The sequence below is a fragment of the Acyrthosiphon pisum genome, chromosome X, assembly GCF_005508785.2.
Source record: "Acyrthosiphon pisum isolate AL4f chromosome X, pea_aphid_22Mar2018_4r6ur, whole genome shotgun sequence".
Lineage (NCBI taxonomy): Eukaryota > Metazoa > Arthropoda > Insecta > Hemiptera > Aphididae > Acyrthosiphon > Acyrthosiphon pisum.
Window position 1 is genome coordinate 103,382,814 of NC_042493.1, and position 11,405 is coordinate 103,394,218.

Sequence of the window (11,405 nt, forward strand, 5' to 3'; positions counted from 1 at the left end):
AATGTAACTAGGGACTTATTTTGTTTTTTACTTGGCATTATTGCATGTATAATATAAACAAAAGATTAATTTTCAATGCATAACTTCATTCTTCTATACAACGCTTAATATATTTTTTTATACAATATTTATTAGCATGGTTATTATGTAATTACTAATTCATTATTTATTTTATAGATTTATGAATGAACTTGACAAACGTTTTAATGACACTAACAACAATATTATTTTAACCTGTACTATATTTATTTCTTCGGATCCTGATTACTTTAACTTCAAAAGTCCCTATCTTCAAACTTTTTTAGATCACTATAATTACTTCAAAATTAATCCTATATTCCTAGAGTCTGAATTTCTTATTGCCAAAAACCTACTTTCTAAAAACAAAAATAATACCCGTGAAGATGGAGTTCATGATCTTTTTTCAATATCTAAAATATTGTTGGAAATTCCAAACTCTTTTCCAGAGACCCTAAAAATTATTTCTATTTTAATGACACTACCTGTATCAACTGCTTCTAACGAACGCTTTTTGTCGTCATTAAAACGTATAAAAACATGCTTAAGACTAACAATGACTGATGAGCGCTTGAGCGATTTGCTAGTGATTGCTGTCGAAGGTGATGAAGCTTCAAAAGTTGATCTTCAGGAAGCTATTGATTTATTTGCAGACATGAAATCTCGTAGATATCCTTTAAAAGCTTAAGCTTATATTAATTTTTGCTATTTTATTTAAATTTAATTATTATATCATATTATGAACTAGTATATTATTTTTAGCTGTATTATTTATTTTTCTTCTTGCTTAATAGATATAGGCATATAGCATTAGTTAAAAAAAATATTTGTTTTGTTATTCTTTTTTCGAGCTTTGCAATACACACATTATTTTAACTATAGTGCGGCCAACGAAATTAGGCGGGTGATTCTAGCGCCACAGGTGGCGTTTATTGGTAGGGGCTATATAGTTATAGATAGCCCTATCGAAAAACGCCACTTGTGGCGCTAGAATCACCCGCCTAATTTCGTTGGCCGCACCATAGGTACTAATGCGTGTACCTACTTGTCTAATATTTTAAGTTGAATATAGTATACAATGTATAAATGACAACAATATTGTATGGTTCATAATTTAAACATCGTATATGTTAATATATAGGTACAAAAAGTATGCTTTCTACACGAATATTTAATAATGTGCCCTAAATCAGTTAGGGAACGCCGTGAAGATGCGCATTACGGAGTCTAACAGGATTCGGGCCCCAGTTCAGTTAGGGTTTGGAAATATGCCCGTATTTTCGAATATATTACACCACCACAGTTGACGATGATTCGGCGTATATGTACGCATGGTGGTAATTATTGTGCTGATACCGCGGTAACTGATTACAGCCTAAGTTGGTACATACCTAAATGGCACGGGTCGCCACAACAGTAACGTAATATTGTATTATAGGTACGTAATATATTTGGGCGGTATACGGCAAGAGCGGCGGCCGACTATAGGGGGCGCCACCGTACGGTACAGCCCACGTGGGTGGCCCATTCGCGACGAGATCGGGACGATTGACGAAACACAAGACGTGGTGGCCGTCGTCCGCATTAGATCGTTTTCCGAGCACACCACCCCACCGCGATCGCCGTTAGCATAAATCGGACGGCGAACACCCGCGCCACCAGTGTACCACGTCATACACGTTCCATCGCAACCGCGGCGGTTACCGGTTCGCACGTATTCTACGGTCAACGTTTCGTTCGTGTTCTCCCGCCGCCGCACCGTCGCCGATGCCACAAAGCGGTTCATGTCCACCACTCGCCGATGACAACGCCCAATATTATATTTCTGAGATGACAACAACAATAACAACAATAATAATAATAATAATAATAGTAATAATATTTTATTCGTCGATGGCACCGACGCATACAGAGCGGTGAAATATGACGGACGGCATTCCAACGCGAAAACTGATTCCGTTTATTTTATAAAATCTGCAGCCGCGGTCGAATAAAAACATAATTTAGATTAGTTAATTTGAAAATGTAATAACATAATTTAGTTTTTTTTAATATTACCGCACCAACTACCTAAAATATATTATAATCAAAGACCAGATTGATATTAAAGTGTCCTACCTTCCCACTTGTCATTTTTGCTTTGGTAATTGCAACTTATGCAATAAAAAGACGTCTAACTGCACTTGACTATAATATTAAAATAATATATCATTATGATATTATAATTATATCTTAAATATTTGATTGAAAAAAAGTAAATACTAATAACAAAATAAATCCATTTATTATATAGGTACATTTATTACATTTATAAATGGCATACATCTTTTATCTATTAGTAATTAAATATTTAAATTAGTCGGTGAATACTGAATTCCATGACAGATAAAGTTGGTAAAATGGAAGATAGATGAATCTATAAAGTACATTTAAATAGGTCACTGTTATGGATGGTGTTAAATTTGAATTAAATGATGTAATATCACATTATCATTGTATAAGAAAAACGATTATGTGCGAAGACGGTCAGTCTGCAGTCTATGATATTAGTATGTTACTAAGTATATTTGATGATATTATTGTGAATAATGTATTTTATACATAACCAATTTACGTGGAACCTTGTTTTAAATTTTCAATCCTTAGCTATAAAAGTTGAACATTTTATACATTTTTAACTATAAAATCATTGTTAAATTTTAAATTTGATACATTTTGTAAAAATTCAATCATTAAATGCTTATAAAAAAAAATTGTACTTATGTATTTTTAATATTTTTCAACTGCTATTGTAACAATATATCAGGAGCCTTGTATTACATTTTTACACTTTTTGGTCCAACAGATAAAACTTAATTGATATTCATAGAAAAAAAAAAATAAAAAAATTGAAATAAATAACAAAATCGCTTCATGGGAAATCTAGTAAATATGCAATACCTTTTGTAAAAATATGAACTTCAAAAACTCATAAAAATTTGATTTGACTTTTTTTAGAAATTTTTTTTTTGATAAAGGTAGATAACTTTATAAGGAATTTTGTATAACATTTTAAAATCTTAGATTTAAAAAGAAAATTTTTTATGATTTTCAACTCAAAATAAATTGCAAATTTTCGTCATTTCTACGTATTTTGGCAATATTTGAACTTTAAATGCTTATAAAAAAAAATTGTGACTATGGATTTTTAATTTTTTTCATCTGCCTTTGAAACAATATACTAGGGGCCTTCTATTAAATTTTCAAGCTTTTTTAACCAACAAATAAAACTGATAATGTTCGTAAAGAGTTCAAAATAAGTAAAAATATTTGGAAAATGTTATGGTGTATAGAAAATGCTAATATAAACATTCAGTCTAAATTGTTTATTTACGGTTATTTGTTTAAGAGTTGCACCTAAAACCAAAATCAATTTTCTCGAAAACATATTTTGCGTAAAAATTCCCGTTTTTCCTTAATTTTTCTTTTGTTTTTCACGGCGCTTTTGAAAACTACTAGGAAATTTTTACTTTTAACCCCTCAAAGTACCAACAAGATTCACTTTCCTATCAAAAAAGATACTGTTGAAGAAAATCTAAGCATCTTTACAGTTCTAAATGGTGATGTGAAAAAAAACACACATCATTGTAAAATCAATACATTAATTGTTTCACTCAGAATCTAAAAAGCTCAACTTTAGAAAATATAAATTTAGGTTATTGTCCTGTGCACTTTGCGCTCTACCAAAACAATAAAGTTTATTTTATAATTTATAATAACATTTTATACATGTAAATTTAAATCTCTTGTACCTACACTTTCTCATACTAAGTATAGTTATACTTTATTTTTTAAGAATACATATTTTGTTTTATATATACATTTGTTAAAATTTAAAAATTTTAAGACTTATATAAAATATAAGTCTTAGAAATTTAAATCATGATTTATGTGTATTTTATAATAAATTTAATTGATATTTTAATACTTATATTATAATGTATAGTTACTCGTACAATTAATAATTTCATAATTATTTAGTAATTTAAAAGAATATAATATAACATTAAGTTCGTAAATCGTAATAATTAAATATTTGTAATGTGTGTACAATACCTAGGTATATTATTTTAATGTATTATACTATTATGTACTTACTAAAACTACAATAGGTAAATGTTATAACATATGATTTGATTTTGGTTTTTTTTCTTACATATATATTCCGATACCATAATTTATTGTTATTTTAATTATATTGTAATAATAATTTATTCAACCGCTTATAACCATTATTTAATTTGTAATAATTGTATATAATAATAATATTTGCATACAATATACTATAATGTACAATAAATGGAATAACATTTGATTTAATTTTGATTATTTCTTATATAATTATTAATTATTCCAATATCGTAAAAATTAGTTCTTTTTTTATAATAAATACAAATTTAATTACCTATTTGATAATTAGATATAGAAAAAAAACTAAAAAAATGAAAACTTACAATTTCTGTAAACCTCTCAAAAAGAATCAAAATATTTTCAAAATTGTATGGTGTTAGAAAACGAAAATATATATACATTCAGCGACATTTTCATGTATCTACAGTTATAAGTTTTTGAATGACAACAAAATAAGAAAATCGCTACATGTGATTAATGGAGGGAATGTCAAGTCTTCTATAAATATCAACTTCAAACGCACATAAAAATTTAATTTGATTTGCTTGTAGACATTTTTTTTTTTTGATAAAGGTGGACAAACTTATGAAGAATCTAGTATTACATTTTCAAATCTTAGATTCAAATAGAAAATGTTTATGATATGAATTTCTAACTTAAAATATTTTGCACATTTTCGTAATTTTTACGTATTTTAACGATACTTGAACTTTAATATTTATAAAAAAAATTGTGACTATTGATTTTTAATATTTTTCATAATATATCGTTGTAACAATATATTAGGAGTCTTAGGAGTTAAGGTCTCCATACACTGCAGCGGTGGCTTTAAATTCTATTGTCTTGACTTTACCGCCGCGGTGAGCGGTGAAATGTGCCCTGCAGCAAATTCACCGCCGCCACCACCGCTGCAGTGGACCTTTACACTAAAAACCAATCGAAAACTGATTTTGCGTAAAAATTCCCGTTTTTTTTTCTCGGTTCTTTGTTGTCCCGTCTTACGAGTAGGTGCGTAATATAGCTAAGTTTACGCTCAGCAGATAACGTTTAGCTCTGTTAGTTTAGACATTATAGAGTGAATATACCTTTTATAAAAATGTATACCTACCTACATTGTATGTGGTCAAACATAAGCATTTCTCAATTCGCAGTTTCTAATATATTAGATTTAGGTACATTTCATACGTTGTGATAGGTTGAACCAGTAATTATACGTTGATATATTCTAGCTAATGGTTATTATAATGTTATCGCGATATAATATAATACATAATCCATAGAGCCGTGGCTCGCTATAGTACAATAAACCAAGCGTTAAAATCTCCGTAAGATAATTTATCGTATTAAGTTTTAGTTTATTCAAAAGTGTATTTGTTGAATAAATTTATTCGACGAATAAATGGAAGATTGAAAAACCGGGCCTAAGCCGGATGCACAGCTTTAAATGCTTATATAAAAAAAAATTGTGACTGTGTTTTTAATATTTTTTAACTGTCATTGTAGCGAATATAAGAAGACTATAGTATGTACCTATCAAATTTTCAAGCTTTTTGACCCAACGAATAAAATTTTACTGTCATTTATAGAAAAAAAAAATATGAAAATTTGTAAACTGAAAATGACTGTAAACAACTCAAAGTATTTTGAAAATATGATGGTTTATAGAAAATGATAATATAAACATTCAGTGAAAATTGCATGTAGGTATAAAAAATTACAAAAAATTAAAAAAATCTAAATTACACCAAAAATCAAAATTTAATTCCACGAAAAACCAATTTTGGTTAAAAATTCCCGTTTTCTTTTTTTCCCGCTGGTGTTTTTAAAAACTACTGGGAATTTTGACCTCCCCAATGCACCAACTAGATTCATTTTCCCAACGGAAAAGATACTGAATTTTAAAATCGGAATATTATTTCGATAAATATCGTGTACACGGACAAAAATAAACACATCATTGCCTCAGATTTGTCCATTATTTTTATCGTTGTATAGGCTAATTATAACACTGAATAAATCACCTAAAAAAAAAAATCGATGATTATTATAGCGAGGAAAAAAGTTTGTAAATTATAATTTATAAATAAACTGATACATTATTCATTGTTTATTGTTATGTACCTAATATGTATATATATTTATAAAAGGTACCTAATATTAAATAATATATATATTATTATTATTTTTTATGCAGGGGCCTCATTTAAAACTTTGGTCCCTGGGCCACAAAATGTATTAATCCGGGCTTTGTCATTTTGTCAACCCTTGTTAACATTTGTCAACAATTCAATATTTCCTAGAAGGCATCGCTTGTTGTTTGGTACATTGTGCATACCTTATCTAAAATCTTTGGATTTTTACGTCATTAAATAGTTTAGTTTCATTAACAGACTTCAGTTTCTGTATGTTTTCTTGAGACACTTTGTGTTTTTGAAGTCTTATAATATAATATGCTTGAGAATTTTTAATTTATGAGTCATACTAAGGTATTTTAATTACATTTAAGTTTAATCCTTAATCATTATTTTCACATTTATAAAACATTATAATGATTTTCTTTTAAGAAACAACTAGACATCTAATTTATATGGATACATATTTCATTACTTTAAAATAATATTATAGTATAATGATAAATTAAACGTGTATTCAAAATACAGTGGCACCTATAAGTCTAAAATTACATGCACGAAAAGAGTAACACTTTCCATTTCCTATAGCTATAAGCTATCATTAAAAACTAATAACTATCACTACTTGTATTATGTCCAATATGGTCAGTCCTTTATAAAAATGCCATAAGTTGGAAACAACCATAATATAAACATAAATATTAATTAGGCATTTAGGCATCGTATGGCAACTCAGTATATCTTAGAAGTATTTTCAAATATGAAATGTAATTTGCTGACAAATTTGAAATTTATACTTATAACTTATTGGAGGTTTTTCATCCATCCGGTTTTCAGTGGTGTACCTATAATAAATAAATATTTTTTATACACCAAAATATTATAAGCAGATGTCTAATTACTTTATTAATTTTTAACTTAGAATATTATACAAAACAATGTTAACAAATTAATATTGCTAGACGAAAGCCAACATGAGCAGATTATTATAACCAAACTTACAGTAACAAATTGATTATCTTCACGCTGTTGCATACAATTGTTAATTGTAAATATAAGACTATGTACCTTCTTAGTTCTTATTGTCATCCAAAAATGTCGAAAAATACTTACCTACATTTTATTTTATTTTTTATATTTTATTATATTAATCAATTATGTAGGTACCTATACGTGTAAAACTATTTATAAAAAAACTAATTTTTATTATTTTTGTTAAAACACTATAGAAAAATATAAAATATATGGTTTTTCAGAAATGTAATACTAAATGAATTAAGAAAAATTAGATTTCAAATCATTGTTCAGAAAATGTATTCACGGAGACAACATGGTGGATACAAAATACAAGTACCTAATAGGACATAGGCATAAACTAATATTTTCAATTATATTATAAACCATTTAACCAATTTTAATGATAATATACATTATACATATTATAATTTATAGGACTTACAACTTTACTATTGTATTATATTATATATAAAATTTGATTTGATTTGACTAACCTTTAGATAAAATAAATACTGTTTTTTAGAACAATAAAATATAATTTTAGGTATGGTTATTATCGTATTGCTTATATTAATATGTTAAATTTTATAGATTTTTATTAGAACAAAAAGTGAAAAACTATTATTATAATATAAATATCGTAATATAATCTTCTTGTAAGTAATGGCCTTTTTTGTCGATGTTATTTTTTAGAGATCAATAAAAAAAAAAATATATTGCAATAACTTATTACAGTTATCTAAACTTATTATATAACTGCCCAGCCCTAGCCGTCTCCATAATTCGATTAGTCGACCGGTCCACCGGGAAATTTCCCAATCTGCCAGTCTATCTCAGTGTGGCTAGGTATCTATATTATAAATATATACTTACCAAGTAATAGTGTTTGGAAAGTTCACTTAAAAACTATAACTAAAAACATATACAATTTTAATTAAAACAAATACACTGTTTAAATTTTAAAACTTTAAGATACATTATTTTATATAAATAGTTTTTTATCGTATAACATTTTTAAATCAATAATACAATTATTATAGTTATACATACCATTTTCACTAAGTCACTGCCGCGTTCAGTAACAAAAACAGTATATAATACCAAAATGCAAGACTCGTGTGAATAGAGATGTGTCCAGGCAGTGGTGTAGACATGATTCTGAAAGGGGGGATTAAAAAAACGACATAGCTAAATGGGAGGGGAAAATTGGAAAACCCCCCACCCACTCAACACTTTTTACTTTGCTAGTGAAATATTTAACAAAAGGAACAATGAATATAATTTGAATTGTCTCAAAATTCACATCAAACACAATAAGGAAGATTATCCAGTCCAAAGCCGATGTGGGGGGATCTGGCCCCTACGCCCCCCTAGTATATGCCACTGTGTCGAGGATACAAATTCAGAACTTGCACGGTTATAAGAACAATTTGTAAATTATACATATAATATAGCATTATTAATATATTTTTCAAATGCACGGTTAATCATAATATTTACTAACAATTAATATATTTTATAAATTATTGATTTTTATCATACAATATGGTCGTAGGTGGTTCGTGGATACTCGTTTTTCCCAGAAGCGCTTGTGGATCGCTGATTTATTTTACCTTTATTAATTTTATTTATAGATTGTCGACGGTGAGCAGTAGGCGTAGGGTGTTGGGGTGGCTTCGTGTATCTCGTGTATATATAAATTACGTTTTCGTCACGAAACGAAAAGGAGTCGTGCGTTTTTGTCAGACTTCGGCATAACAAATGTTTCTCGGTGTGGACTGCGCTTAACACATTACGTTATCGCTGGGTGGACAGAGGAGGCCAGGGAGAATAAGTATATTATACATGCAGTGTGCAAGTCTGAACGTTGACCATAAGATAGGACATGACCACAGTTATGTGTATCACGATTGAATTATAATTATCTATAATCGACCGACCGATCGGTTACATAATATTAAAATAATGTATGATTTCTGTATTGTGTTGAAATGTGTATACCACAATGAGAACCAATTATGTGAGTTTTCGGTTCGATAATCACAATTAATAATATTATAAATATCAAATAATCTGTAGGTAACTAATGTAAACTACTAATTATAGTAGTTATAATACGTCGGTAAACTATTTTTGACTGTTTAAAACTCAAACAATTTATTTTGTTAAAAGCATCGTTTTAAATAGATGCTATTTCCTATAATCCATAAAATATTCTCAAATATGCAAAAAAAAATTTTTTCTACGAACTTAGAATAATTTTGATTTCAATTATTCAACGAATTGTCCACATTTCTTACTCTCATAGAACGGCGTATGCCCAGTAACAATCTGTAAAAAAAATATAAATCCTGTCTTTATTCATAATATTATAATTACAGGGCACTGCAGTTAAGATATCAACACTATAGTCTGACCAGCTGACCATTATAATTTAAAATCCGTTCAAAAACGATTTTGGACGATAGGTAGGTACCTATATTAAAAAAATTCACTATAACTATTGAAGTGTTTGTGAATAAATGAGCTGAAATTTTTGTCCTAAAAAAAATTTAATTTACTAAGCACGTAGCTACTTATTAAACCATATCTAATACAGATTATCAAAATAAATAGAAATAGTCAATAATCGTAATGTTATAGATTATAAGATATATAAAATCAATTAATGTTATGTTAATAAAATTAAAAATATTGTGAATTCGTAAGTATGCATTTTCGATATATACAGTTTAAGAAAAACGAATGAATTATGTCGTATATTGCATTACATATTCAAACTTTTTGACCGAGCAAAAATATTTAATCGATATTTGAATTAAAACCAAAAAATTGAAAATTTCGAGCTCAACTATATTATCAAAATATGTTGAACACTGCTAATACAAACATTTGGTGAACATTTTAAGTACCCATCCTTGGTTATTCGTTTTTGAGTTACACCGAAATTCCCGTATTTACTGAATACTATGTTTTTCTCTATTATTTTGAAAAATATTGGGAATTTTAAATGTTCAATTCTTTAAAGTACCAACTTAATCCAATTTAGAAACCATCTTTAAAGTTGTAAATCAAAACATTTTTCAATTACTTTTTGTGTATTCAGATACTAACAATGTTTGGCGTCAAAATCTTTCTATTTATATTTAATACATATTTTTTTTTCTTTCATATGGCGTAGGTTTATTGGTGAAAACCAAACTAAATAAACATTAAGTTAACAAAATAACAAGACCTATGGTAGATAGATTTACAATATACTAATAAATTTAACAATAACAAAAATAACAATAAAAATAATCTAAAATATGAGAATATAATAGAAGGTTCTCCTTAAGTTTACCAAAATTTAAAAAAAAATTAACTAGAGATTCAAATTAAATTTTTACGAGCGTTTGAAGTTAGATTGGATATTCACCTGTAAGTTAGCAAATTCTCATAAAACGTTACACAAAAATAAACGACACAAAAACTACTTGTTTGAATTTTAATTTTGATATCTCAACATCTATAATTCAGAAGAATTATTTTGGCTATTGAAGTTCATAACGCTAGTGACTATCAATGAATTGTTTCGAGTCGATTATTTGTAGGCGGCTTCAATTTTTGGTAATTTAGTGTTCGTACTATTTAATATAAGGGTTTACATATTTTTTAATTGTGGCGTTTTGTATTTTTAAAATTTATTGTTATATAAAAAAAAATGAAATAAAATAAAAATAAAATGCGTTTTCAAGTACACGGACTGTTTCGACGTTTATGTATATTTTACAGAGGTTGAATCGTTTATTATACCTACTATGTATTGCATAATTTATCCGCCACGCCATCCTTTGGTGTTTATTAATTTATTAATATAATTTTTCGACAAACGGCTCATAATATATGGTAACCAAGGTATATAAATATATAATATCATGTGTGTACTTATATAATATAATATACCCTTAATAGTTTTGTCAATATTCCAAGAAAAATTGTTATTATATATGTATAGTAAGACATTTAACTCACTTAAGTATATAATAAGAATATTTAAAAAAAAATTAACTTGTCCAAAAAAAGTAT